This window comes from Rhinolophus hipposideros (assembly GCF_964194185.1).
Source record: "Rhinolophus hipposideros genome assembly, chromosome: 11".
Lineage (NCBI taxonomy): Eukaryota > Metazoa > Chordata > Mammalia > Chiroptera > Rhinolophidae > Rhinolophus > Rhinolophus hipposideros.
This window is the reverse complement of record NC_138057.1, coordinates 82,589,360-82,615,147: the sequence shown is the minus strand read 5'-3', so window position 1 is coordinate 82,615,147 and position 25,788 is coordinate 82,589,360. Positions and strand designations below refer to the sequence as shown.

The window sequence follows — 25,788 nt, the reverse complement described above, 5'->3', positions numbered from 1 at the left end:
GGCCCCAGCGCCCGCCTTCCCGCTTCTCCTTGGGGTCCCGGAGCAGCAGGCCCAGCTTGTCTAGCCCCAACACCCCCACCCCACTCAAGCAGGGTAGTCACCCTGTCTCCCAACCTCAGGCCAGGTTAGCGCATTTGAAAAAGAGCAACTTTGTGGCACAACTGGTGCCCACGGTGGCCGCAAACTGTCCCCCCACAAAGACTCAGCCCCAGCCCCTGATGGACCTGCGCCCGCAGAGGTGGCAGCAAAGGCACCACCCCCACCCAGGGAATGAGTCGGGCTGGGCTGCCTGAGCCGGCAGGCCCACAGCATTCAACCTCCACTGAGCCTTTCCTGGGCGGAGGGGGTACCACACACATGGCCAGTCCTGGCCTATAGGGTGGGTGCCTCATGTTAGGCTCAAGCTGCCACCTGCTGGATTTCGTAGGCCCTGGGGCAAACCACTGGCCTGCCCAGCCTCGGTTTCCCCACCTGCCACCAACTGTGGCCCTAGGAAGAGAATAGGCAGCCGGCAAGAAGGTACAAGGTCAAGACGGGAGATGACCCTGTGGTGGCAGCAGCACAGCCATCACCCAAGAATGAACCGTGGCGGCTGGAGCAGAGCGTAGGCTGGGGTACCGGGAAGAGCCACCTGTACCTCCCCATCGCACACCTTGGGCTCCACTTCCAGGACCAGATAAAAAGCTGCTGAACAGGGGAGCAGAAAGGAATCCCGGTGAGGGGCACTGCCAGAGCAGGGCCTTGTGCCTTCTACATGGGCTGATGGTAACTGGCTGGGTGACACAAGGGCTGTGATTGGGGCGTGGTCAGAAATGGTTCCCACAGGGCTGCCCAAGGACCTGGGGGCAAGGAGACGGGCTCGGCAGGACCTCCTCCTGCTCCAGGCCCCTGCTCGGGCTCCCAACAGGCTGAGGCCTCCATCTCAGCACTTCAGATCCGGGCTTGTCCCTCACCCATGGGGTGGCCAAGCGAGCCCAAACCTTGGGTCGTTCTTCGCTTGTGCCTGGATAAGATGGAAGCAGCACAAGTCCAGAGGGGCCACTGGGCCAGCCTGGGCAGCAGAGCAAGGGCCCTAGCGCCCAGCACACTCGGTCACACCCTCAGTGACTTATTATCCTCACTGCCCTTAGGAGGCCGCCACATCCATGCAGGCCTCTGTCTGCACCCCTTGCGCCCCCAGGTAGCCTGGCCAACCCGGCTTTATCCAGACCCAGGGAGCCTGGCCCTGGAAAGCTCCTGCCAGAAGCCCTGTGTCAGGCCCCCCAAACTGGCTGTGTTGTCCTGGTGGCCCCCCTTTCCTGGGGCCTAGGAGAAGCTCTGTGGCCACAAGATGAGGGGCTGGAGCCTTAGGGTAGGGGGTGGGGGCACAGCCCCACGTGCCCACCCAGCCACACAGAGGGCCAGATGGGGACACAGGTAGAGCTGATGCGGAAACAGGAGGACACCCAGAGGCCGAGGGACGGCAGGACCGGTGATGGGGAGGGAGAGTGGGGGCCTCAGTCCACAGCCCTCCTTTGCTCCTGCAGGAGCCCTCACCTCCCCTGTGCCCACGCTGCCCTCCCGGGTACAGAGCCACCTCCGCTGTCAGGCCCCTGCCTCCACCTCCTCGGGGAAGCCCGCCAGGTGCCCTCTGAGCTCAGCAAGGGTGGGGCGGGCGGGTCAGCCCAAGGCCTAGTGAGCGGTCCACCTACTGCTGGACAGGACTGGGGAGAGCAGCAGGAGAGGGCTGGGCTGCTGCCAACACAGACCCACCGCTGGAGCCTCCCAGAGAGCGAGAGGTGTCCTCGGAGCCAGACCAGGGCGCTCGTGTCATGAGAGGGGTAACCCAGCCTGGCCAGGGTGGGCAAAGGCCAGCAAAGGTGTACACTGTGCACCTGTCTCCAGAGAGTCCCGATGCCCAGGGCGGAGCAGGCCAGCAGCTGGGACCTAAACTGAGAACAGGGTAAAGCACCAACCCCCAGGGCCTGTCCCTTCCAGCAGTGGGTCCTGGGGCCCACTGGGCATCACCCCCACATGCCAGGCCGGGCCCCAGCCACGTCATAGCCGTGCGTCCTGTGGCCTCACGCAAATGACACCTCACACGAGATACTCATCTGTCAGTCAGAGTCAGGGGTACCCGTGGGTGGTTACCGTAGGGTCGAGGGAGAGAATATTAGTAAAACCCCGCACTGGAGCCTAGCACACTCTTCTCCCAGGGAAGCTGCACTGACAACTGTTACCTGCAGTGACCTGGGCGGGAGGGCGATGGTCTAGGTGGGCATCTCATGAGTCCCCCCACCCCCAGGCCTCAGCCAGCACCTGCATTTCAGGGGCCTGTGACCCAGGGCTGGGACCAGACCACTGGCCCAGAGAAGGGACCATTATTCCCCTGGAAGGTGACAAGGCTGTCTGGGTCCCTGGGGATCGAGGACAACTGGTGCTGTTGCCGCCGTGTCCTCATGCCACCTGTGCAGGCGAGGCTGGCGCCCCACAGCCTGGCCCATGGGAGCCCAACATGAGCTGGTTTTAGGTTGCTTTCTTAGAAGCCTCGGCTGGGGCAGGAACAAAGCTGAACTTTAGGAGAAAAGAATAAAATAAAGGCTTGGTTTACATGCCCAGGGCCGACCCTTGTGCGGCGGCCAGAGAGGAGAGGGCCAGGGGCCTGAGCGGGCTGGGGGTAGCGGGGATGGCCATCTGCCGAGGAAGGGAGGCACCACCCACCTTTCCCTGTCCAGGGGGGCCCAGGCCCACCGTGACCACCCTGTCCCTTCTCTACCTCCCTTTCCCCACCACCTGCTGCCCAAGCGAGACTCGCCAGGCACGGTCGGGAAAAGCCAGAATGTCACAGGTCCCTAACTTTGGTCACTCCAGCCATCCTCAAAGCAAGTGCACTACGGAACGCTCCCCCTCAGAATGGAACCCCCTTTGGAAAGCCCCTGCTGACACTACAAAGCCAGAGTCCAGCGTCCCCCCCAAACTGTGCCCCCCCAAACTTTGGGGGAGACGTCCCTCAGACTCCAGAACCTCCCCCAGAATGAGAAAAAACGTGGGCGGCGGGAGAGGAGGAGCCTCCTCTCTGTGGACCCTCCCTCTGGACAGCCAGGATATCCAGGCCCTGGGGTTATGGGTTACCAGCAGGGGTCTTCTCAGGCCCCGGCCCCACCCCCAGACAGCAGACACCCCTACAAGAAAGGGCCGGGGTACTGGCCCCAGCTGCAGGCACGTGAGAAGGCCGATGGCCGTGGCGGGGGTCGGAGTTCCACAGAAGCCCAGCAGGACCCACGCACTGCTCCCCAGCCTCCCGTGCCCACAGCTTCCTGTGGCAAGGGCATGGCAAGGCGCAGGAATGCGGAGTTTGATTTCTGCAGGATCACTACCAGCAAGGGAAAGGGAGGCGAGATAAATTAAATTAAATAAAATTATTTTGCAGGATTTAATTTTACCAATCTAATAAGAGATCTGGACCTCGGCAAGCGCAGAGCCATCAAACACACCCACCGCAGGGAAGGAGGGAGGCAGGTACGCAGGGAACATTCTGGCAGGAGGAAAAGGAGCGGGCTCACTGCCCCACCTGCCCTGCCTCCAGTCGGAGGCCCGTCCCCTTGGCGGCCCCACATCCCCAGCGGCCAAGCCCTACATGTCAGCAGAAGCCAGCCTGGCAATAAGGACGCCTCCCCAAAGTCCAGGTGCTCCTGAGTTTGGGGTGAGGCACCTGCAGCCATATCCCCCAGGACGGTGTGTGGCAGGGACGCTCGCAGGTGACTCTGTGAGTCAGCATGAACACACGTGAGCAAAGGGGCGGTAGTGACAGGGCTGGCAGCAGGGCTGCTCTGCCGAGGCTGAGATGAGGGGAGGGCGGGAGGCTCGCTCTGGACAGCAGCCTGCAGAGCAATGGCCTTGCTTTTCAATGACAGCACAGGCTCCAGTTACGGCCCGCAGTGGGGGAAGCTCACCACCTCCTGTCACCCACCCACTCACGCCCTGGCTTTGCTGAAGAGCAGAGCAAGGGGCAGCGGCCAGAGGTGGCCCCGGGGGGGTCAAGGTGCCCGTCTGCATGGAGGCTGCCCAGCTTGGGCGTGCCAGGTCCCCTGGGGGCTGGGCGAGGCACTAACTGGTTCAGGCTTCAGGTTTGCATTAAACTTTCAATACACCATAAAGCAACTGCTGGGCCGCCACGGGGCTTCACTGCTAATGGAAGGGCTAGCCGCCTAGCAAACAGCTGGGCAGGCAGAAGCAGGGCTCCAGAGTAGGGGCTTGGGTCCCTGGAGCCCCTCCCCATAGTCTCCAACAGTCACCAACCGAACCTACTGTGTGCTCGCGTCCCCAAACCCCAGCCCCTATGGGTGGGTGCAAACAAGGAAACTGAGTCACTGAGAGGACAAGCTTCCACCGAGGCCAGGGGCTGGAACCTGCAGCCCGTCACCACCCTCCCTAGCTTCCTGCTTTCCACACCCAGTGTCCTGCGACGGCTTTGATCATCAAGAGAGCAAGGACGGACCCCACTGGACACGGGCAACGAAGCCCCTACCAGCGCAAAGCGCCAGGACGCTGCCACACACATGAGAATTCCACCGGAGCCCCCGAGTTTGGCTGCTCTGGTGTTCCCTGGGTGCAGGTCTGAAACTTCAGGCTCAGCGTGTCCCTGGCTGGGGCCCCACGTCTAAGACCCCATCCCGCTCACCGTGTTCTGAGGCTGAGAAACCGAGGTGAGATGCCTGCTTACTGGGTCCAGCCTGGCCACTGGGCAGCCTCGGCCGGAGACCACAGCCTGGGCCGGCATCAAGCATAAAAGCCGGTTTTAACTGCTCTAACAAATGTTTGCCTGGAAGCTTTTTTTTTCCCAAACAGAGAAGGGCAGCATGCCAGAATCTGTAAATTCAGAAATGTGCTTATCAGTCCTCCTCATGCCATCCCAAGGATAGAGCCACAGAGCCAGGGCTGGTCCTCAGAGAGATACCAGCAGAGCAAGGGGCGTCACCGCACAGCACCCCAGTCCTGCCCCCAAGGGCTCAGGGCACCCAGCAGGCCACCAACAGCCAGGCTCCATCAGACCTACGGCTGCAGGACCACAGGGTTGAGCACGGGCTGGGTGGACACGCCATCAGAAGGGGCAGCGAGCGGGCCCTGTGCCCCACAGCACGTGGCCTATGCAGTGAGACCTGATGAGGGTCCAATTTGGGGGTCTGTGTGGCCAGGCTGAGCCCATGACTGGGAACACACAGCTTGGGACTCCTTCTGACATGACACCACCCACCAGGCACAGCCACCTGCCACCAACTCACCACACCTCCCACCCTCCACTCTCAAATATTTTGACTTTAGTGTGGGAGGGGAGTCAGGGGCCCAAACAAACAGGGTGTAACCCTAAAGAAACAGTGGGGCTCACTCAGAGAAGGAGCAGGGCTGGCCGGCAGCAGGCAGGTGGCCCAGCCATGAGCCCACCCCCCACCCTGATGCCCCCACCCCGCCTCAAGCCCTGAGACCCACCAACTCCCCGCACTGGCCACAAAACGGTTCCAGAAGGTTCCCAAAGAATGAAGCAGTGTTTTGCACAGAGCCGACAATCTCTCACCCGTATTTGTAATTTAAATAACGTAAGCTTGAAGAGTGTCTCCCTGGGGCACAGTTTAATAACTTAAAAAGCCAGCTCTTCTCTGCGTGCAGGCAGCGCCCTCCTCTAACCTCATCGCCAGAGCAGGGTCTTCCTCTCAGCCCCACACTGGGGGGCTGGGGGGGGCTCCTGAGAGCAGGGGTGGCCCAGGCTGAGCAGGCCAGTGGCCTGGGAGCTGGACTCCCCTCTGGCCCATGCAGCACCTCACTCTCCCCTCTTGTGGGTGCCTGTGGAGTCGCAGAACAGCTGGGGACAGGCGGGGGGTCCTGGCGGAGCTGGTCCCAGGGCAGTGGGCGAGGAGTAATGGCGGGCATGCCAGGCCATGGTCACCCAACTCATTGAAGACAGTGCCTCCGCACACACTCCCGTCGTTAATATTCATAGCTCCCCTCATCTGCATATCGTGCCATAAATAGTCGAGGTAAGACACAAAGCTCCCCTGCATTTCTAATTATGCTTAAAAACCTAATGTAAATCAGACTGACACAGAAACACTAAATCAGCCGCTGGGGGTTGGATCCAATGACAGTGAGTTGGGCCACAGCACACCAGGCCCCCACACCACGCTCTGGAAAGGTGGCTGCTGCTGGTAGTGCCACCTGGCCTGGAGCTGGGCAGCGGGATCCCAGGCCACACCCATGTTGGCCCTCAAGTAAGAGACAAGTGTAGGGCAGGACAGAGGCCCGCAGCACCTCAGGGACCTCCCACCCACTTCGCCGGGACACCCACCCACCCATCCCACAGAGGTGCCCAGCTCCTGGGCTCCCCCAGCCACATGTGGGTCACCCTCTGGGCAGGGACTATCTCCATCTTCTTGTCCAGAGGGGCATTTGGGACACTCAAGGGTGGCACTGACACAGATCTCGGGGCCCCCGTGGGCTGCGCAGCAGCTGGGACACCAGGGACCTCTGGGGGCAAAGCACCACCCAGTGAGTCTGGCACCAGAGCAGGCGAGCAGCCCTCCAGGCAACTGGGCCTCCTCAAGTCTCACAGCCCAGCTGGCACTGCTGCCAACCTCTCTACCCCAACACCCAGCACTGGGCCTGGCCTCACAAACATGGCAGGGCCAGCCTGACCTCTGTCTAGGAGTTGGGACAGCGGGCTGTCTCCTGGGGTGCAATGGCAGGGCCACCTTGAGGGACCCGCAGGAGGCACGGGCCAAAGTGACACCAGGGTTGCCCTGCTCTGCCTTTAGAGAGAAACGCAGAGATGCCTGCCTGCTGCCCACATCTGCCTGGCATCGCGCCCAGACCTATTTTTAAGCCCATTTACTAGAAATCCCACAAATTAAAGGAAATACGGATAATGCAGTAAGAATCCTGAGGGCCGAATAAAAGCTGCACATAATTGTCCTCGTGTTCCAGCGTGAGAATCTGAACCACAAACCCAGATCTCCCCAAAGCCCTGTGTAGCTCAGAGGAAAACTGTGTTAAAGAGAAGAGGGTGCAGGGGTGGGGGCGGGGGGCCCCAGGCACCAGGATCACAGGCTTACGGGCCGGCCATAAAAGGTGATTACGGATACGGAAAATAAAGACCTCAGATACAACACCGACTTCATGACCAGGCACCCACAGCACAGCAGGTGGGACCCCTCTCCCCTCCCAGAGGAGGCTCCTCTGCAGGGCAGCATGAGGGGAGCACCAGGCTGGGACGGGGACCCTCCAGCTTCCAGCCTCAGCCCTGCTGTTTCACGTGGCTTCGTGACAAGCCTGGAGGTGGGGGCTGCAGACACCCAGACTTCCCAGAAACTGAGCGGCCCAGCCAGCGGGTCTACCCAGGACGAGGGGCTCAGTGCTGACAGCAGGAAGGGCCAGGACCCCAGGACAAGCTGGTGGGCCGAGGTGAGGGGCTGAAAGGCCTTCCCTGGGTCCCTGAGGATCAGGCCCAGGCCGGCTGGCCTCCGTCCTGCAGGCTGGCGCTCACCGCACGTCAGAGGTGTCATCAGGACAAAGGAGAAGACGGCCAGAACGCTCCCGGGTAAAAGGCATCAAAGACGCAGCTGGGTGGGCACCAAGTCCCCTGAAGGCCCTCAGGAGCCCTGGGGCACATCCTCGCCAGCCCTCAGGCCTCTGGGACCCCAGCCCCCCTGCTCGTTCCCACCTGCCAGTTATCCACCATCCAGGGACCCAGGAGCATGCCGGCCCCTTCACCAGAGCCTGCCCCTCTGTATCCTGGAAGCCCACCCAGACCAGCCAGCCCCAGACACACCGGGCCCCCTGAGAAACCAGGGGCGTGCTGCACATGTGTGTCGCCCCAGATCCCTGGGCCTGAGGTTCCACTGTTCATCCTGGACTATCACAGGGTGGGGACAAGGCCCGCTGATGCGACCACATTCTGGGATGGAACAGACCCTCCCTCAGGGGCTAGGGGACCCGGAGCAATGCCAGGTGGCTCAGCTGCCCCCAGGCCTGGCCCCTGACTGCCCTGGAAGCCTGCGGGTGTCAGCAGGCTCACACCCTGCCCAACGCCACGTGGCCCCTACTGCCTGGTGACAGTGGTGAGTAGGTGCTCCTGCCACTCCAGGCGCACCAGAGAGGGTCACGTGCCGCCTCCAGTCACTCGGACCCACAATGGGCACTGTGGCCAGCCGCTCCATGCACTGGGCACTGGCTTCACTCAGATGCTTTGCCCTCTCCCTACAGAGCACAAAGCTGATGGCCCAGCCCTGCTCACAGGGCACCCTGGCCAGCAAGGGTCAGCTGGGCATTCAGCCTGCAGGGGGTGCTGGAGGCAGAGAGGAGCACGCTCATTCTGAGGGCAGCAGGGTGGAAAAGAGTCAAGAGAGGTAGGGCAGGGAGCAGTGGGTGCCCCAGAGGAGTCATGGGGCAAGCCCAGGCCACCCCTGGGGTACAGCCCCCAGCCCCGACACTGCCGGGACAGAGAAAGTCCAGACCAGCAGGCAGCCTGGGCAGGAAGCAAGCTCAGGAGATACCCGACTGCCGGTTCCGGATGACGGACTGCTCAGGGACTTACCAGGAGTTTGGAACCACAGCAAAGTGTCACCGCTTGTCCACTGAGCGTCGCAGGCAAGCACAGCCCGACCAGCCACCCACGACCACGATCAGGAGAACCACTCTGGACTCACGTTCTCCTGGGCTCTGTCCCGTGCCATGCACACTCATTCATTTCGTCCAGGAAAGATGCAAAGATTTCGCTCCATGGAGAGGACAGCCCCAAAGTTTGCAGGGTTTGCCCTGCAGGACAGTAGCCGGCTTCAGGTCTAGCCTAGCACGTGTGGAGATGGCCTGTTCTCTCCGGTGCCCCGGTGCACACCCTTCCAGCCAGCTTTCCCACCTGCAGGCCCCTTCGCGCCGAGCTCAGCACATCCCTGACACGCGCTCACTTTATTTGTACAGGTCTTGTGTAGAACTCATCACGACTGTACTCGACAGGTGTCCAAATGGGCTCCCAGCAGAAGCAACTCAGCTGCAGCTCTGCCCCACCCAGTCTCCCTCTCCCAGCGGACCCAACAGGTGGCAGCCCTAGGCCTTTGCAGACATCTTTTTCTGTTTTTATTGTTTATTTTTTTTCTCCCGAGACTGTTTTTGCTTTTGGTTGTTAGCCAAGTCTGTCAGTCCATCTGTATCCTGTCTAATTTGTGGTTTGGGCCACGTCCCTTTTCGGTGGCAAGGACCAGGGAGGAGCAGTGACCCGCACGGCCAGGCTGGTCCAGACCCCCCGAGACCTGGGAGCCAGTGAGCAGGGGTGGCAGTGGCTGGGGGCTGGCTTTCCAGCCTGACCACGGGAGGCTCTGCAGGGTGAATGAGGGAAGCCTGACTCGTCCTGTCGGTCATCTGTCTGTTCATTAGTCAAGGCAACAACTCGCGTGCCTGCAAAGAAAACCATCTCCGAGACACAGGGAGGTGAGCCGCTTTCCGTGCTTACTTCTGACCTATGGCTGGACCCCAGAGCAGCCCTTCCTCATACCGAGGATGAAATGTCTTCCTGCCTCAGGGTGTCTGTGACTTATAGAGTCTCTTACACAGCTGTATGCTTGGGAGCCAGTAGATAATAAGCAATTTCATACATTGAATATTTTCAGAATTCCCAGAACATAAAGAAACGGAACTTCCAATATTTTTAATGAGCTAGCATTTAAGGGGGAGGGGACCCTAGTCAGAGAAACTGCTAGCTCATAAAGCACTTTCATGTAGTATCCCAAATTCCTGTAATCAAGGGGAATCCTGGACAAATCAGACCGCTTTGGTAACTTGGGTTAAAAAACAACTTGCTGCCTTTTCCCTGATTTACAAACCCAGTTCATGTTTTATCTTGCATATCCGGATGTGTTTCCTCATGAGGAGAGTAATGTGAATTTCCCAAAGTCTTTGTACTGTTCTGCCAATCAGAGAAGCTAGTATTACTTTTACTTCATGCTCAAGATTTTGAACAGAAATGTAAAAGTATATCGTCAAGTACAAAGAATGATTTTGACAAACTGATATCAAAATTAATTGTGTTGGACTTACACTTCTGGGACTGTGGAATGCTGGGATACTGGGGCGTTGCTTTAAAACCCGTCAGATAATTCTAACATCTGTCATCTAAAAATGCGTAACACATAAACAACACATGAAAACACTCAAGAAACCAGGAACAGGGAGAACTTCCTCAGCCTGACAAAGCATGTGAAAATCCCACAGCTAACATCACACTCGATGGTGAACGAGGGTGCCTGCCCCAAGATCAGGAATAAGGCAGGGAGGCGCGCACTGTCCTGGAGGTCCTGGTGAGGGCAGTTAGGCAAGAAAATGAACTAACAGTTGGAAAGGAAAGAGCAAACCTGTCTCTGTCCGCAGGTGATATGAGCTTGTGTAACAAACACGCTGAGGAACCAACCGAAACACTGTTAGAACCAATCCACAGGTTCAGCCAGGTTGCAGGATATAAGACCAGCACACAAAAATCAAACGTATTCCTATACACTTAGGATGAACAATCTGAAAATGAAATTTAAATTATTCCACATAAGACATCAAAGAAAAGTGAGCTACTTAGGAATGAGCTTACCCAGAGGAGTGTAAAACTTAGTACTCTAAAAATGCAAAACTTTGTTAAAAGAAACTAAGTGTCTAAACAAGTGGAACGCCACCCATGTTCATGGATGAGAAGGTCTGCTATCGCTAAGATGGGGTGACTCCCCAAATTCATCTACAGAGTTAAGGCGCTCTCATCAAACTCTCAGCTGACATCTTCGCAGAAAGGGACAAGCCAATTCTAAAATTCATATGGAAATACAAGGGGCCCAGAATAGTCAAAACAATATTGACAAAGAACAAAGTTGGGGTGCTCGTACCTCCTGATTTCCTAAGAGGCTACAAAGCTCCAGTAGTCAAGACAGTGTGGCACCGGCATATGGACAGACGATCGATGCCATAGAAGTGAGAGTCTAGAAATAAACCCACGTGTGTACGGTAAACTGATTTTCAACAATGGGACCCAGGGCCCCAACAACGGCCTTTTCACAACTTAGTGCTGGGACAGCTGGACATCCCTCCACGTGTCACGGACTGAAGGTGGGCCCCACGTCACACAAAACTGGAAGTGAATCAGAAACTTACTGTAAGAGCTACAACTGTAAAACTCTGAGAAGGAAACATAGCAGAAGTCTTTGTGGCCTTGGAATAGGCAATGGATTCTGAGACATGACAACAAAAGCACAAGCAACAAAAGGGGGAGAAAAGATCAATTAGACTTCATCAAAATTAAAAACTTTTGTGTTCAAAGAACACCATCGAGAGAGTGAAAAGATGGACTGGAAAGGGATATCCGCCAATCATATAGATTGTAGACTTGTGTATCTATATACAAGAATATAAAGAACTACATAAAGAACTCTGACAATTCAAGAATAAGAAGACAACCCAATTTTAAAATGGGCAAAAATCTAAAGAGACATTTTCCAAAGATACACAAATGTCCAGTAAGCACACATGGAAAGCTACTCAACACCAGCAGCCATGAGAGAAATGAAAATCAAAGCCAGTCAAATAGCACTTCACACTCATCAGAATGGCCAGAATAAAAAAGACAAAATAAAAACGTTGGTAAAGATGTGGTGGGGATGTAAAATGGTACAGCCGTTTTTAGAAAACAGTCTGGTAATTGCTCAAAAGGTTAAACATACGACCCAGCAACTCCACTGCTAGGTGTCTACCCAAGAGAAATGAAACCTTATGTCCACGCAAAGCCTTGTACACGAAGAAGCAAAGCAGCACTACTCACAGCAGCCAAAAAGCGGGAGTACCCCAGGTGTCCTTCAATGGACGATGGGAAAACAACAGGCGGTCCATACACACAGGGGACTATTATTCAGCCATGAAAAGGAATGAAGGGCTGAGTCAGGCGACAATGTCGATGAACCTGACAAAACCATACGCTAAGTGAAAAAAGCCAGACTCAAAAGGCCACTTTACATGATGCCATTTATATGAAATGTCCGGAACAGCCAATTTACAGACATAAAATAGATCAGTGGTTGCCTGGGGCTGTGCGCAGTGGGGGGTAGGGAAAGATGGAAGAAATGGGGGTGACTGCTAAAGGGTCCAGGGCTTCTTCTTGGGGTGATGAAAACGTTCTAAAATGAATTGTGGTGGTGGCTGCTCACTTTGAACGAACTAAAAATCACTGACCCGCACACGGTGTGGGTGAATCGTACAGTATGCGATTTATAGCTCAATAACGCTATTATTTCAAAGATAACAAACACACAGATACATCAAAATGAAATTTTAAAACATGTCCAAGTGGGGGCGGCCGGTTAACTCAGTTCCTTAGAGCCCGAGCTCTTAACACCAAGGTCGCCGGTTCGACCCCCACGTGGGCCACTGTGAGCTGCGCCCTCCACAACTAGATTGAAACAACTGCTTGACTTGGAGCTCATGGGTCCTGGAAAAACACACGTAAAAAAAATGTTCAAGTGACCACAGGAAGGCAAAAAGAAACAAGCAAACAAAAAGCAGAATAAAAAAATAAAATGGCAACTGTCAGATCAATAATTGCATTAAACATAAATGGCCTAAATACACTCTCAGGATTACTGTTTTGAACAGCAGCTTGATTCATACACCATAAAACACACCCATCCCTTTTTACAGTCAAAAATATTCTATCGTAGGGATGGGCCACTTTTGTTTGTCCATTCAGTCTGTACTATTCACAACTGCACACAAATCTACAATTATCTCAAACTACAAAGTTTTGAAAAAAGTCAAAAGTAACGTTGTGGTTCTCTGGTTTGTCAACTTAAAATAGCCCAAATCCTGTTCACTTTAACACCCTGGGCTAATACTAAATTCAGTTAGTATTTGACGATGTCTCGATGGCCGGGTAATTTGTAAGTACAGGATGAAAACACTCATCAGTGAGCAGAGCTTTAAAATGCAGCTTCCACTCACCTGTCGTCATCACAGACCGCATGACCACGTTCCCGCCACTGCGGCAAGGGGTGAAGGTGTGTGCGTGCGTGTGCATGCATGCTCCGTGTTGGAGGGAGCCTTTGCCTGACGTGTTAGCACGCCTGCGTGAGTCAAGCGGGTCCCAAAGCCTCCTCTTGCCACCTGCAGGTCTCTCCGCTGAAATTAGTTACAGAAGTTAAATAAAATGAGGCGGCTGGGAGTGGCCCAGCAGTGTGACTGCAGATCAAAGCACAGCTGGGCCTTGAACACCAGGGGCTGGGCCTCGTGGGGCCACTTACACATGGGTTTTGTCAGTGAATACTATAAGTGTATTCTCTTCCTTAATAATGGGTTCTTTTCTCTAGCTTACTTGACTGCAATATGTTACGTAATACATACAAGATATAAAACACGTTAATCGACTGTTTTTGTTGTCGGTGAAGCTTTCGGTCAGCAGCAGGCTGGCAGTCACCGAATTTGGGGGGAGTCAAACGTCATACGTGGATTTTCGACTGCATGGGGGTCAGCGCCCTTAACCCCACATTGTTCGAGGGTCAACAGTATATCAAAGGGTGTTTTTATTATCATGGGGAAAAGAGGTATTTTGTCTTAAAGTGAAAAGTCTGGTTGTTCCTGAATGTAACCAGGAATAGAAGGTAAACTCACATGACTGTACGGAAAACTGGGGGGTGTGCTGAAAGTGATCTCTATTTCCCTGGATTTATAATACCTATAAATACTGAGTCTGAAAAGAAGCCACTCAATGTCACACTTTTGACAAAACTGGCTTGGTTTTGATGGGTTTACCCAGAAGGTAGTTTTCTTTAAGGTGGTGGTGCACTGTTACGGCCCAGCACTATGCATGTTATTGTAAACCAGAGCCTGGTGTCTGTTCCACTGGTGGCGGGTGCCTGGGTGCTGACTCGGCCGGCAGATAGGGTGGTAAAGGTCCCTTGGGCCCCATAGTTGACCCCAAGTCTCCCCAGAGATTTTCCCCACTTCGCACGGTCACATCCCTGACTTCTTGCTTTCCTTAAAGTTCTTCACAGCTGCGGTTAAGCTTCCTTACAAAGGTGTTCCTGATTCTAGACTAAAAATACTTTACGGTCCCTTTGAGTAATGGAAAGCCAGGCTCAAACCATACATCGTTCTAACCAGAGGCTGCCATCTCTTCTGAGAATGATACTCATTTCACCTTCCCTAAATCAGAGCCTAAGATAAACAAGGTTGGACGGTACCTCTGCACACTGTCTGGAGTTTCCTGGAGGGCCCACAGTTCACCATAAACGTTTGCCTTCAGCTTCTGATGGGGGTACCGGGGTGGATGGGACAGGGCGTGTTGCCCAACTGCAAGGTAAGACACACCCAGGAGGAGGCGTGAAGGAGGCCAACCTTCTGGGGTTAAGCTTGGACCATCAAGTGTGACTCATAGGAATGTGACTCCCACAAGTTCCCGTCCAGACCGGCTCCGTCCTCGCTGTCCACTCAAGTTCTCACTGTGGGGACACAGTGGCCACATCACGCCGTGGCTCAGTGTAACCCTGTGCAATTGACTTCCTCCGGCTGCCGCTGTTGGCTTCCGTGTGAAATCACCAATTCTGTCTGGTCATCAACAGGTGGCATCTTATTGCTGGAGGCCAGAAACAGGCTGTCCACACAGAGTGACAGTGGACACTTGTCCATTCACATCTCCCAAGGGGGCACCCTGCATGGGCTCGGCCCTTGAGAGCTGTCACCCCACAGGGAAAGGACCAGGTCTCCAGACGGCTTAGAGGTCCATGAAGTCATGGGCTGCTAACAGGTCCATGCTGACTGAAATGAGCGAGAGAACCGGTATGACATCTAACTGGGGGTTCGTCCTAAAATGTGAGGGGACATGCTTCCTCTTCCTTCTGGGTCACCGCTAGTCCTACATGTGGACTGGCTTCTGCAAATCACAGGAAATGCTCACACACACGTGCCTTCTCCTGGCCGCAGGATCAGAAACACTTACTTGCGGAGCCCTGTCTCTCGCAGCAGACAATACAGCTATGACGTTGGTCCCCTGGGAACTGGGCGTCTTTTACCCCCCTCACCGAGCGAGACAAGCTGACTGTGCAGCTGAGAACCTGGGCGCAGTGCTGTGGGAGCCCACGGACATGACTTGGGGAAAGCAAACACATCAGCTCTGGAGCCATCGAGGCCATTGACAGCCACCTGCGCATGCTCATGAGCTGGCCAGCCGGAAGGCGACCAGCTTTCCCAGCGGCCCAGGGCCCACAGCTCTGGAGCCACGGGCCACACCCCCAGCTGCTGGGGCGAGGATAAAACAGAACACAACAAAACCCCCCTTTTAAAACTATCTTTAAGGCGTCATACATGAGGCGACCATGTATGATCACAAAGGGTGACGGCTTGCCCTCCTGTGTCACAGGACCGCCTAGCAGGTCCACCGGGATTGCGTCACACGTGTCTTTTGCTATGTGATATTGATTACATCTCAGTCTCTGTGGCATGCTAACTCTTAGATTTGTGACCCAAAGAGATGCAAGTGATTTCTGTCCAGTAGCAAAGAGAAGCCCAAAGGGTATGGCTTCCTTTCCTGTGGGCCATTAAGCAATTCTGCAGCCAACTGAACAATCTGAGTCCACAATTCTTTCTTCAATGAATATAAATACTCAGTTCCTGAAATGCTCTGAGCCAGCTTCCCTGTCCACACAGTGGAATGTCACAGCCCTGAAAGGAAGGCAGTCCTGACACCCACCACCACGTGGACGGACCCTGAGGACACTGTGCTCAGTGAAACGAGCCCGTCCCAGAAGGACAAACCCTGCAGGACCCCTCACAGGAGGTCTCCAGAGGAGTCAGGTTCAGAGACAGGAAGTAGATGGGGGGGCCAGAGGTTGGGGAGGGGAGGGGAGTGAGTGTGTAAAGGGGACAGGATGTGAGTTTGGGGAGAGAAGAAAGTCCTGGAGATGATGGAGGTGGTGGCCGCACGACAGTGTGACTGCACCTAACACCACTGAGCTGGCACCGAAATGTGGTTGCGATGGTCAACGTTACCTATTTTTACCACAATTTAAAATTTTAAGTTTACTTTATCAGACCTACATGTGAAAGGCACAAGCGTCAAGCTTTAAGAACGGAAGAGAAACGTGTCCTTTGGCAACAAATTCCCAAACAGGACCAATCACAAAGGAAGTTGCCGATAAACTGTGTTTCACTAAAAAGCGCGCCCATGAAAGGAAAGGACCACAGGAGGGAGGAGGCCTTTGCGATTCCTGTGAAGGAAAGGATGCGCAGTGAGCAGGGTGAAGAATCCTACAGTCAACGAAGAAACAGAAAACTTGGACAGGAGGGTGGGAGGCAAAAGGCTCGAACAGGCACCCGTGAGACGCAACATCCAGACGGCAGAGGCCAGGAAGGCCAGGAAGGCGGGAGGGTGTCTGTCACCAGGGAAATGCAAATGAGGCCCCGGGAGGATCTTCTGAGGGGTCACCCGTGTGCAGCTCCTGCCCCAGCTGTTCACCCTGATCCTCCCGCACATAATAGACCCAAGCAGAAAGGACCCAAGGGCCCACAATGACAGACTAGATACTGAAAAAGTGGACGAGTCCCATGGAACACCTGCCAAGGTCCTTCTCCAATACCACCTGTCCCCAGGACGCACCTGCACACCGGCCCGTCCAGGACTGAGCAAAAGAGGCCAGACCCCATTCACTGACATGAGCTTCAAGGACAGCAAACTCCTCTGGGTGCTAGAAGGTGGGGGAGAGGGTGTCTGGGGGCAGCACCTTGACCTTGACCGTTCCCTTCACCCCACTCCCCTGGGCGTGTGGGTTGCATAAAGATGGATGACAGCCTGCACTTAGGGTCTGTGCACTTCTCTGTAGGCAGCATGGCCACATGTGCTTACAATATCCATTTGAATGGTGACAAAAGGTGGGGGAAAGCAGCCTGAGAACTGAGCCATGAATGCACACTGTGCTGTACTTCATTACACAAATGCGTTCTTTTCGAAGGAGAAAATAAGGTAAATAACATCACTCTATTATTAGTTTTGATTATAAAATTTTAGTATTATATCTAAGCAATCTATGCTCAAGGTTCAAAAACAAGATGCTGACGGTCCGGGAGGGGGGTGGGCTGGTGGGGACAAGGCTCGCCCATAGAGACTGTGCCCACAGGTCCAGGGCCCAGGCACACCCCACCGCCGTGTGCAGCCAGGGCCCCCAGCCCCTCACTCCCCTCAGCCTAAGGTCCCCCAAACCTCAGAATCGTTTCCATGAGAAATACACGTTGGGGGCGATCCCTAACTAATCCCAGCTCTTGTGTCAATGGCCTAAATTCCCAGGTCCTACATAGCTTGTCCATTTCTCCTGAGTTTAAAAAGCTCAGGAGAAACAGCATCACCTCATTTTACAAACAGAGAAACTGAGGCTCAGAGCAGACCGGAGCTTGCTCACTAGCCCAGGACCAGGAACCTGGGTCTTGCGGCCTCATCCACAGGCAGGACTTCAGGCCACAGTGCCCCTGGGCCATACGCTGGCTGGGCACACAGGCCAGAGGGACCCAGCCAGTGCCAGCAAGAGGGAGGGCACCACGTGTCAGCCACGTGGAGGCTCAGTGACGCCTGGAGGCGAGGGCTCGGACTCAGAAGGGCCATCAGTCCTGGTCCCAGCGGCCTGGGGGGCAGCGTGCAGCCCCCACCCAGTCTCCGCCCCAGGGAGCAGGGCGGAAGCTGCCGGGAGACTGGAGCCAGCACTCCTGAGGATCACTTGCTGGGTGCCACCATCCCTGTCATTGTCACCACATGCCGAAGCCACTGTCGCACCTCTCCAATTCCCTAGCGATCCCGTGGGAGCACTGAAGGTAAATATGTTAATTTGACTTCAATCATGGCTTTTTAAAATAAAGTGCACACTCCATTAGTTTAGGGCCCAGCACCTGGAAACTGCTCACTTGACTGTCTGAGCGACTGTCCTGGGCAAAGGCGGTCGGAGTACAAGGGGGAGGGGTGAGAGTGGAGCCCACAAGGGGAGCGAGGGGGAGGCTGCCGCCGACTCCCCAGATGTGAGCTGCCGCAGCCCCACAGAATTGGCAGGGTGTCAGCTTTGGCTTCTAGGCAGGGGACGCTCCCTACCAACACAAGGCTGGACCTCGGGGGCCAGCAGGCGGAGCAGAGCCTGCATCCCAGGACACCATGGCTCCCTTGTCCTTCAGGCTGTGGCCCTGTCAAGGTGCAGCCTGGGGACCCCCGGGCTGCCCTCTTCACCTCTGGTTGGACTGGAGGAATAACGCGGGTGGAGGTGGAAGCCCAGGTCCACACACAGGTGGAGTGGAAAAGCCCTCAGGCCACCAGCTGCAGCCCTTCATCCCTTCCATCTACTCATGGGTCCTCTGCAGGGGACCTGCATGGCCAGCTCCCCGCACATCAGCTCACTGCAGTGGGGTCTTAAAAAATGTCAACTCCACCTCAGCACGTACACTGCCTCCAGTCCAGGTGGCACAGAATTTAGTTAACAGAGGACACTGTGTGATGCTGTCGCTTATCTTATTGGGGGGGAAGTGGACCAGGTCAGGGGGTCTCCTCTCAAGACACACGGGAGGGGGAGGGCTCTGACACGCCAAGCAGAAGGGGCCGGGGAGAGGATGCCAGATGCCTGAGCCGGGTGGCCAGAGGGTGGCACCAACACTGACCCACTGCACGGCCTTGCAGACACACCCTTTGGGGTGACAGGGCCGGAAGTCAGTGAGAGGTCAATGTTTCCAGCACTGGTGTTAGGCTGACTGTTTAAATTCAGAGTAAGTGACCACACTGCTATGCTCTTCATCTCCAGGAGGACAGCTCTCTGGGCTCCAGGCCAGCACTGGGAGGGCCCACTGGGCTCTCGCTCTGTCACAAGCAGACGTGACCCAGCCCCAGGAAGGCCGTCTCCACATCAGCCTGGGCGGGAGCCAGTGTGAGCAGCAGGACAGGCCTGTCCCCAGGCCTGAGGAAGGCCTTGGAGGGCCAGCCCCTGTGCCCTCCAAGAGGCATGGGGATGGTTGACCCTGCAGGCGGCCGCTCACAGGAATGGAGGTGACAGAGCAGCGCAGATCTGGGACACCACAGCCCGGGGTCAAGGACCTCACATCATCTCCGGGAAAAGAAACAATATGTTCATCTGTGCTCATAAATTCCAGAACCCGCGAGGAGCACAGGAAAGAGTCCCCAAGGAGGGTGAGCAAACAAAACTGGGAAACAACACAGCCACTTTGGGACCTGCAGGGCCCCTGGCTGCTGGAAACGCAGAGAAAAGGGCTGTGGGTGGACACGGGCCAGCCAGCCCCCAGGGGCTCCAAGCAGAGGGGGTCAGCGTGTGAACTTGGACCTGCACACATCACTCTCCCAGGCGACCCAGCTGGTGGAGTGGGTGAGGCAGGGGTGGGGACAGGTCAGCACATGGGGAACCGTGTGAGCACCTCCTCCCAGCAGGAGCGGCGCTCAGGCGCCACTCTCCCCACGTCCGTCCATCCGGAAGGCAGCACGGGCACAGCACGCATCGTGGGCTTCTGCCTGCACCGCTGGCTCTAACGAATTCCCCTGTGACGTTTCTTGGAAATCAGTGCCTGTAATGTAATCACAGCGGCCGGGGCTCTGACAAGCCCGCGCGGTGGCTCCGTTCCGTTATAATTATTACGAAAGCGCAGTGCAGACACAGCAAGGAGGAATCGAAACCTTGAGGAACACCCAGGAGCCCTGGGAGGGGCGAGCACCTCACCCCCACCCGGGACGTGAAGGCACTGCTCCTTCCTTCTGGTCCCTGGTACAGCCATCCTGATCCAGGGCTCCTTCTACCTGGAGGCACCTGGCCCAGGTAAGCAGGCAGTGCCAGGGTGAGGTCAGGGCTGGGAGCAGCTGGGGACCACAGCTGCCCTGGGCTCTTGCTGTCTTTGCCCAGCCCCGCCCAGGGCAGCACCCTGCAACCCTAAGAAAACCATCTGTGGGCATGGATGTCCCCACACCACGCTCTGCTCTGCCACAACCCCTCTGTGCCGCTTCTCTTCCATGAAGTGTAGGGGGGTGATGCTCTCCAGAGACCCTCAGTCCTCGTGTGACCTGCCAGAGGCTCTGGGCCAGCTCATCACAAAACAAGACCAGGACCACCCAGGAAACCCTGTATGGATGGGGGGAGTGGAGGGGCTTCTCCTAAAAGGGGCAACAGAGGTCTGATGACCGCGGAGCACCCAGTGGTACCATCCCAACCAAGCCTCTGCCTTATGGCCTCGAGCTGGTGGCGGGACCTCTAACACACAGGTACCTGAGAGGTATTCATGGTGGGTACAGCGGCCTGACTCCCTGGGAAATGCCGACCAATGCAAACTCTGCCTTGGGACGCCCTCACCAACGAAGCATGCAAGCCTCGGCCCTCAGAGTCACAAACAAAACAAAAACGGAGCCAAGGCGAGGCCCCCACCTGCCACCAGCCGGAACCCCAATCCAACGCCTGGGATCTCCAGACCCCACAGACAGGCCAGTGGGTGCAACTGCCTGGCCCACTGCAGAGGCCTGGCCCCCACCCTCTGTGCCCCAGCGCTTGCAGAGTCGGGAGACTTGGGGCCAGAGCCGTCCCACTGGCGGCCACTAACCCTGGGTGTCTGCTTCTTTCCTTCTCCATACAAAGAAAACCAGACGACCTTTTCCATAAGCAGCTGATTTTATTTTGCTGATTTTACCCTCATGCAGGGCCCACGATATGACTAGGATTTCGTGCTGACAGCCTCCATCCTGTCAGATTTCAGAGGAGTGATCCTGTGTGTTTTACGGCTGCTATGACTTCTGCTATGACATGAGACACACTGCTGACATGAAAGGGATCTGGCTGACACCCTCCTGTCTGACGGAGAACCCCGCGTGGGCAACGGCCCTTCTGGCACTGGGCTGGAAGCCGCACGCCCCTCGTCCTCCACTCGGGAATGGAGCCATCCCAGCAGACAGCAGGTCATGGCACCCTCCCCAGCCCCCCGCAGACAGGAGGTCAGAGGGCCAGGGGACCCATTCGCAGACTGGGGACACCGGACATCTCCCTGCTCAGGGAGACAACATGGCCATTCCTTTCAAGACTGGGGGTGTGAAAGGGAGGAGGAGCAGCCACAGAGAAAATGGCCCAGGGCAGGTGGGCAATTTGGCCTTCACTCCTGTAATGGGCTGACTAGGGTCTCCCTCAAATTTATGTCCACTTGGAGCCTCAGAATGTGACCTTATGTGAAAGTAGGGTCTTTGCAGGTGAAACCAGTCAAGTTAAGTTGAAGTCTTACTCAATTTAGGGTGACCTCTAAATCCAACAATAGTGTCCTCCTGAGAGGGAAATCTGGACACAGAGAAGGCTGTGTGATAACAAGGCAGAGATGAGAGCCATGTGGCCGAGAGTCAAGGAGTCCCCGTACCCCAGCACCGGGGGCCGGTGGAGGCAGGGGTTCCCTCCCCTCAGCCTCTGGAGGGAACATGGCCATGCAGCACATTGATTTGGGACTTCAACCGGGAGAGCATAAATTTCTGCTTCTCAGATGCCCAGTTTGTGATCCACTTTTTCAGCAGAAAACACACAACCCCCATCCCACCGACCCTGACCTTGACCTTGGCTCAGAGGGAATGGGGACTCTCTGGCTTCAGACAGATCTGCTCAGACTCAGGCAATGTCCACCAAGAACCAGGTGGCCGCGGAGCAGCTCCGGGTCTGAGGAAACCACGTGCCTCCTACCCCCAGTTCTCCTCACGCTTGTCAACAGCAGAAGGGGACTCCAGTTTGGGCACAGCCCCACAGCCCAGAGGAAGAGCCAGCCAGGGACAGTGGCAGCAGCGCCAGCCCAGCACCTGGCTGCAGGGCTTCTACATTCAGGACACTGGAAGGACATGGCCACTTCCGAGCCAGGACGCGACCTGCCTGTCCAAGAGCAGTTGGTTCCAATATGACCCCAGCATCACTTGTTCAGGTCCCTCGTCACACACCACTCAAGAGCTTCTCCGCACCTGGGCCCAAGACCCAAATCCTTCCACACACACGAGGTCCGGTGTGGCCTGTGCGCTCCGTCCTGCCCTGGCCCCATGCACACTCCCCACCGTGACCACAGGCCCAGCTGCCAGGGGTTGTTAAGGAAACACAGCATCAGACAGAAATTGCCCCGAGTGACTAGACGTGACACCCACAACAGGACAGTCACAAGGCTGTCACGTCACTGCCCGAGACACACTGCTATGTACTAAGTAGCCTCGGGCATCCTGCAAAACTGGCCAGGACTCCAGAGTCCAGGTCACAAGAAGCAAGGAAAGACCACAGAACGTTCCAGACTGAAGGAGCCTGAGACACAACAAGACTGGAGCACACAATGTCCACAACAGCATTAGACTCAAGGACAGAAGGGGGACACAACCCGGGGTCCACTGACAGAGGGGTTGACAAGCAAATCGTGCTCCCTCCACACAGTGGAGTGTCACAGCCCTGAAAGGAAGGCGGTCCTGACACCCGCTACCACGTGGACGGACCCTGAGGACACTGTGCTCAGTGAAACGAGCCGAGCCGTCCCAGAAGGACAAACCCTGTAGGACCCCTCACAGGAGGTCCCCAGAGGAGTCAGATTCAGAGACAGGAAGTAGATGGGGGGCTGGGGAGGGGAGGGGAGTGAGTGTGCAAAGGGGACAGAGTGTCAGTTTGGGGAGACGAGAAAGTCCTGGAGATGATGGAGGGGGTGGCTGCACGACAGGGTGACTATGCCTAACGCCACTGAGCTGGCACCGAAACATGGCTGAGATGGTCGGTGTTAAGTAACTAGAATTTTTTTAAATTCACATTTTAAAAGCCAACCAGACAAGTGCCTGGAACGCAGACTCCACCCAACCCTCCAGCCGAAAAGGACGCGTGCAGGGCAGGGTGAGGGCCGCCGGGCGCCCGGCAGGACTGCCCAGGTCCTGGTGACGGCGCCCACTGGGGCCACATGAGGCTGGGGAGCAGACAACCATGGGGTCACCTACTCTCAAACGGTTCTGGAAAAAGTTCCTTCTTCAGTACATGCAGTTTCTCTGTAAATTCGTATTTTTCACCTTTTCCCTTTTCCTTAGACATCAGAACCAATCTCCCCAGCTGCCCGTGCTGGGCAGAGGGCTGCAGCTCCTCAACCCAACTCACTGTTGGACAGAATGCCTGTGACATAACGGCTGGGCCTGCCTAGGCAGGAGACCACTTTCGGGACCCTTGAGCTGGAGAAAACTGTCACCGTGCCCCCAGCCCGAGGAGGGTGCCTTATCCTGGGGAGCCCTTGCCCCAATCCCTGGCCGGAGTAAATGCCTTCAGTCTCCGAACGTGGCCAGGCCTCCAGGCTTGAGTGGCAGACGCTCGTTGCCTGCCTCCCTGCAGAAACCATATCAGGGGAGCACCCCGAAAACCAGAAGTCCCCAATCAGGCTGGGTGCTGACTCCCAGGGCTACATGCGGCGCTTTCCATTTTCCTGGTTATTAGGCATCTGAGGAGAGGCCCAGAGCCAGCCCCCATCACCTCCCGACCCCCGCCTGTCGTCCCACCCAGAGGTCATCTGCACTGGTGGGGTGGGGTGTGAAAGCTTGGCCTGCTGGGCTTGGAGAGCTGGGGGGAGGAACGGGAGAGACCCAGGGGACGCTGCTCCCCCACCAGGAGAGGCCCGTGGCCCATCCCACCAGCCCCGGCTCCTGCTGACACGCCTGCTCCCAAGCCCGCTGCAGCCACATGCTCCTCACAGTCCCAGGTGAGTGGCAGGGTCCCCCCCCACCCCCCGGAGGCTGGGCTTGTTTGGACTCCATGGACGGCACAACTCCTTGGCACCCCTCCCACCCCACCTCCAGATGAGTCCTGGGGACCCACGCACCTCTCTGGAGCTCTACTCTTTTTTCTCTTTGCCTGATTCTTTTGTTACTTCCCTGAATTTCCCTGCTTTTCTTCTTGGGGCATGGAAGAGGCACGGGAAGGGAGGGCTCGAAGACCACGGTGGCCCAAGTCTGTGCTACACCTTGGGTCCAGCGAGCAGCCAGGCCCAGCCCCGGGAACTCCACTGTGACCACACACTTTTCCTCTCCCGGTCCCCTCACATGACATGGACATGCTGACTAAACTGGGTTACGACAATTAACACAAATTCTGCCTCCTGTCCCCAAACTTACGTAACCACAGACACGGTCTCAGGAAGAGCCTCCTCCATCAGTGGCCCCATTTCCTGCCCTGCACCCCAGCTCCTGAAAACAAAGCTCCTCCCAGACTCCCTGGCCTACACTGGCCCTTCACACCCCGCCGGGCACACCGCCGTGGGTCTGGCTGCCCACTTCCTGGGCAAGTACACGGCTGAGCCACATGGCCCCATCTCAGCAAGGCCAGCCCCACATCCGAGACAGCCCCCTGCAGGCACGAAAGGACTTCTACATGACCCCCACCACACTGGGTTGAATACGGTCCCCCCTGAATTCATGTGCACCCAGAACCTCAGAATGGGACTTTATTTACAACTGGTTCTTTCAGGAGTGATTAGTTGAGGACCTCCCCCTGGATGAGCGGGGGCCCTACATCCAATGACTGGTGTCCTTACAAGAGGGAAATCTGGACACACACAGAGGGAAGATGGCCATGTGACAATGGGGACAGAGATGGCAGAGATGCGTCCACAAGCCAAGGGACATGAAGGATGGCTGGCAGCACCAGAAGCTGGAGAGGCAAGGCTCTGCCTCTAGAGTCCCCAGAAGGAACCAGCTCTGCCCAGACCTTGACTTTGGACCTGCCGCCTCCAGAACTGTGAGAGAGTAAACATCTGTTACTTTAAGCCCCAAGTTTACAGACATACGGGTCCCAGGACACTGATACTACCCTCAACACTCCAGGGTGCTCACAGGCTCACACCCTCTTGCCAGCCTGTCACCTCTCAGAGGGAAATAAACATCGCTGCCCTCCTGGAGCCGGCAGACCCCACGGGAAGCCCCAGAGCAGCAGTCACACAGTGGCGGTGAAGCCACAACAGGAGAGGGATGGGCTCTGTGGGAAAGGAAGAAGCATGGCCAGGTCGCAGAGGGCAGAAGCAGATGGGGACCCCTCCCAGCCCTCCAGCCAGTGTGACTGGCACAGAGCCCGTAGGTGGCCTTTTGGAGGCCACTCTGGTGATGAGAAGTGAGATGTACCCCACCTCTGTTTCTCCTTCAAAGCTCAGAGTCTGCTTCTCCCACGTCATCTGTGGAGAAACTGAGGCCAAGGGAGGCTTCAGCATTGGCCCAGGACCCACAGCATGCAGTGAAGAATGGGGGTCAAACCACAAGACAACACTCCCTCCAACGTCGGGCTCGTGGGCAGCGGCGCTCAGCTGAAGATGGCCCTGGTTGACGGTCCCAACAGGATCCTGGGAGCTGTCAAGGCCCCATGCGGTCCCAAGGTCCCCAGAGCTGTGTCTGCCTCCTGCCTGAGCTGCCCTAAGAAGTGAGGGTCTTCCCTCTGCCCTGGGACGGGGCAACACCCCACGCCAGGCCCTGCACCCCGGCCCCGCCATTCATGACAGCTTTAGCAAGAAGTACGGGTGTGTGACACAGAGGACCGACACCCCGGCACTGGGGTGCGAGTATCTGGGGTACCCACGGCTTCTATGGCTGCCAGGTGCACACTGCTCCTGAGAACCCAGGAACAGAGCTTCTGTTGTGTAGGGTCAGGGGCATTTTTACCCCAAACTTGTTCTGTTGCACTTCTTTGTTACGGTGGGACAGAGGGGACATTCGGGAGAAATCTTAAAATTGGGAGACTGCAGCCCCCATCAATCAGAACAGCTGGGGGGCTGTGGGGC

At 56.4% G+C, this 25,788-nt stretch overlaps 1 protein-coding gene across 2 annotated transcripts in view; it reads right to left on the bottom strand.

The window, feature by feature from the left end:
• NACC2 (NACC family member 2) overlaps positions 1-25,788 on the bottom strand; it is a 64,544-nt gene that overhangs the window by 32,158 nt on the left and 6,598 nt on the right. The gene's annotated exons all lie outside the window — the stretch shown is intronic.